This window comes from Crocodylus porosus, unplaced genomic scaffold, assembly GCF_001723895.1.
Source record: "Crocodylus porosus isolate Cpor-Errol unplaced genomic scaffold, CroPor_comp1, whole genome shotgun sequence".
NCBI classification, from domain to species: domain Eukaryota; kingdom Metazoa; phylum Chordata; order Crocodylia; family Crocodylidae; genus Crocodylus; species Crocodylus porosus.
The window spans coordinates 28,356,655-28,360,720 of NW_017728886.1; the positions used below are offsets into that span (position 1 = coordinate 28,356,655).

The 4,066-nt window shown below is 41.8% G+C and overlaps 1 long non-coding RNA gene across 1 annotated transcript; it reads right to left on the bottom strand.

Annotated features, from left to right (window-relative positions):
* Window positions 1-365: 365 nt before the first annotated feature.
* On the bottom strand, window positions 366-2,431 carry LOC109307547. Its single transcript, XR_002100295.1, has 2 exons — window positions 1,722-2,431; window positions 366-556 (listed from the first exon to the last, which is right to left on the bottom strand). It is a non-coding gene; the product is annotated as an uncharacterized LOC109307547 (long non-coding RNA).
* Window positions 2,432-4,066: the final 1,635 nt, after the last annotated feature.

The following is a 4,066-nucleotide window of genomic DNA, read 5'->3' on the forward strand; positions in this document are numbered from 1 at the left end:
AGAGGAAAGTGTTTTTTAAAAAGTCTTTTTAAAAATTAAGAACTCGCTAGTGCACAAAAATCAAATGTTCAAAATTTGAATCCTATAACTTGCTTTCGTCTCATTTAAAAATATGGAAAGAAAGCAGCCACTCAAAAAGAGTGTAGAAAGCCTTTTCATTGTCATTTACGCAACAAGCATATTATGGACTAGTAATGTTGAAATGGCCCCTCAAAATGCAAGGTTGTTTGCCAAACACAAATCTCCACAAAGGCTCGACACTTCAACACAGATCAAAGCTCAAGAACTGAAAATTCTCCTTCCTCATTCTGAAGTGGGGAAAGATTCATACTGAAGGGGGAAAAAATAGGAGACAAAGCAACCCACCTCAGCTGCCATATCAGCACACTGTGCTTGGCCTCCAGCACTTAAGTTCTCTGTTGGGATTACAATGATGACTGGAAGCCAGACACTGGAGTTCAGCTCTTTCCTAGAACATATATGGAAACCATTCACGCTTTCTGGGTCTGACTCATTTACTTCAACATCAAGACTCAGGAATGGGGTTAACATCAGACTGCAATTTTTAATATTAAGAGAGGACAGGAGAACATTGTACGAATTTTCCTCTAACAAAATTCATTTGGAGCAACAAGATCATTAAAATCAAATACATAGCAATCAAAATCAAAAAAGTTGGGAAGTTTTGTTGAGGGGGGAGAAAGAGAGAAGATTTGAGTGAAAAATAGATATTCACAGTATTTTATTCCTGCCTCCACCCAATTTTCTCCACTTTGAAACTAAACCCTCCAACTTTTTAACTATGATTCCTGTGCATTTGATGGATTTGATTCTAATGGTCCAGAGGAAACTAAAACAGATGACTAACACTAGCCAGTAAATGCAAGCCCCAGGGAAATTCTATAGAGGTAATTTCTGGTCCCTCCCAACCCCCGCACTGTCACCCAGCCATTAGAGCTAAATAAATAATTACAAATATTTTACACTTAAATAGCAACTTTGACCTCAGTGTCTAAAAGTACTTTATGGCTATTAACTACACTGTACCATACCCAGAAAAAAATATCCATTGCTTATCTGAATTGTGAAAATACAGCTCAGGAATAATACATATAATCACACCCCATAAAAATGTGTAAGTGTATTCAACTGTAGATGATATGGCATAAACTTAAAATATTAGGAGAAGAAAATTAAAATACCTGAGATTTAAAATCCTTTACATTAAATACTTTCAGAAAATAGGTCTCCTCTCAAACAGATTTTCCTATTACTGTTTTCCCTCAGACAAAACCCCAAAACCTCCTAAAAACATGCCTGTTTTGTAAAAAAGACAGACAGACAGACACAGATAGACAGACAACAAATGGGGGAATCTAGCTTGGCCATGGCATGGAATAAATCCCTTTCTTATTTGGGGGGGAGTGGGGAGGAGGGGGGGAAATCACTATTGTTTTCCTGTCTCCTCTGATCCCACAAACCAAGTCTCCCCCTTTAAAGAAGTAACTTTAAAGGCAAAACGAAACTTTTTCAAAAGATCCAAAAAAAGTCTGAATAAGTTTGTTCTTCTCTTTTGCATTCTGCACAGTCAACCGCTATGAATGTCAGAAATGTAACTTGACACTTAAATCTCCCTCGGGAAGTACACCTCTTGACATCTGTGTCTGCAGGTTCTAAGGGGGGAAAAAGCAAGAGTATTTTATCAAATAAAAATAAGATACCTGACTAGTCCACACCACTGAAGTCATACGGGACCTGTACCAGGCACTGGGAAATGAAACCCAGAAAAACTAGATGTCTGATTTTTTAAGCTTACCAGCAGGTCTTCACACACTAATTCACATCAGCCCACCAGGCCTGTTCACTAAAGAAGCTACTGCCATCTTATGGAAGAGACTTTGAAAAACATTCAGTTTAAAAGCTAGTCTACTCTTCCACCTTTGCTGGTTTCTTCTTACATACTTTCTTCCTTGAATAATTTTCACGATCTGAAAAAAGGATGTGTTACTTTGGGGGCTTACTATGACTTATTTCTCATTTAACTTACTGCCCAGTAAGCTTTCTGAGCATTAATTGCACATGTAGACATGCCCAGTGAGTCTGACTTCTAATTCTGATTTTGCCACAGACTCAAACTTCTCCATGAGAGATTTGATTTTAAACTCATTCTTTCATAGTTTGATTTAAGCTAGCCTGATTTTGGTTTAGCTTAAATGAACTAGAAATTAGTGTAAATTAGATCAAAATAAGGTACTCAACCTAAGGTGAATGGATTTAAGTAATACTAGTGCAACTTTCACATGTAAGCAAAGCCTTATTTCCTGCATGTGCATTATATTTAGTGACCTCCAAGACCTACTAAGGGAATTAATGATCTGAAAACTTAAATCCTTATAGAACTGCTAAATATCGCCACATGAGAGATGTGCGATTCCAAGAGAGACGCGATCAAGCAGGAGAGAAAAGATGAAGACTGAACCCAGTCATCTGTGTGGGTGGAAGATTCCCACTGACTTTAGTAAGAGCTGGTTCTCAAGCACCCAAGGTCAGATTTTTTGACCAGTAAAACCACAGATGCTTTCTGTGCCCAGCATGAGAAAATTGGTGTGTTTTTTTTCCTTTTGAGGGCAAATCAGAACATCTTTCAAATAGAATATTTCAGAGTTTTCCATGAAGCAGCGTGATAGCATGAAGGCATATCTACCCGGAAACCTTACAGGTCCAGGAGCCTGCTTCCAAATGGAAAATAGTGTAGCCACGGCCATGCAGTACTGCAGTTGCAATTAGCCTGCTTGTAGAGTGGTACAAATGAGACACATTTAAGGGTCCTGGCAAGTTTGCTTTGCAGAATACTCTTCACCATTTAGAATTTGAAAAATGCAAAAATATTCCTCTTAATTTAAATACTATATTCATTTGTCATTCCCACAGTGATTTGCCTTCAAAAAAAATACACCTTCCACCAAGCTTCAAGGATCATCAGATGCTTCTGCCAGTATATCCTGGCATCCTCACTCACTGTGGCTACCTAAGAGCAGCATTAGCTCACTGAATCCTCTTTTTGCATTTTACCACATTCTGGCCAACCCCTGCTACTGGTTTGTGGTGAACACATGAGCTGTAGCTCCCAGCAGCACTAAGTGGTCATACCTTACACCCTGGACATTATCTAGCTCCCAGCTAACAATGCTCAATGGGAAGTAACTAGTTTCTAAAGGGATTCTTGAGACAATTATGTGGTTTGAGGCACTTAAAGGCTAGACTGTGACCAAGCAGAGAAGGGCATTTGTACGCGACACAGGACTTTAAGTCTCCCTAAATTGAAGCGGTGGTTTTTAAAAACACCACTTCAATTTACGGCAAAGTAAATGCCCATGTTATGTCAGAGCCCAATCCTTACCTGCCTCTCCAGCAGCAGGGAGGGGAAAGCGAGCTCCAGGCAGGCAAAGCGGTCCCTGAGCTGGGTGGGCCGGGCAGCAGCAGCCCCCCACCAGGCAGCACCCACCCAGCTCGGGCAGTCCTGGGGAGCACTGCAGCTGCAGAGGGAAGCACTCGGCCCGTCATGCAGCTCAAGCAAGCAGGCAGGCCGGCCGGCCCGGGGGGAGGTGGGGGAGGGGGTGAAGATCAGACTTGCTTATTTTTTTTTTCATCTTCTGTGGAGCCTGCCTTCCTGGGCTGCTTGCACGATCTGCCTGCACAGCCTCTGAGCTGCATGGAGCCTGGTGCTTCTCTCCGCAGCTGTAGGGTAGGAAATTAAAACCCCTCAGAGGTGTTTTGTACAGTGTAAAGCGGCTAATATTTGCTTTGGATTCAGCCAATTTGGAGAATAGTGATTCGAATCACTGTCTCAAAATGATTTGGCCAAATCTGATTCAGAGATTTGGCTGCTGCTGAATTGGCTGAATCAAATAGGCCCCGTCGCCCACCCGCTCTCCTGGCCCCGTCAATGGCTGCCCTGCCCATCCCCAGCATCCTGGTACTTTAAAAAAAAGAAAAGCCCTGCACTCACTGGCTCCTGCCATGTTGGGGTGTGATCCCCACTGTCCATTTCCCCATGCTGCGTGGT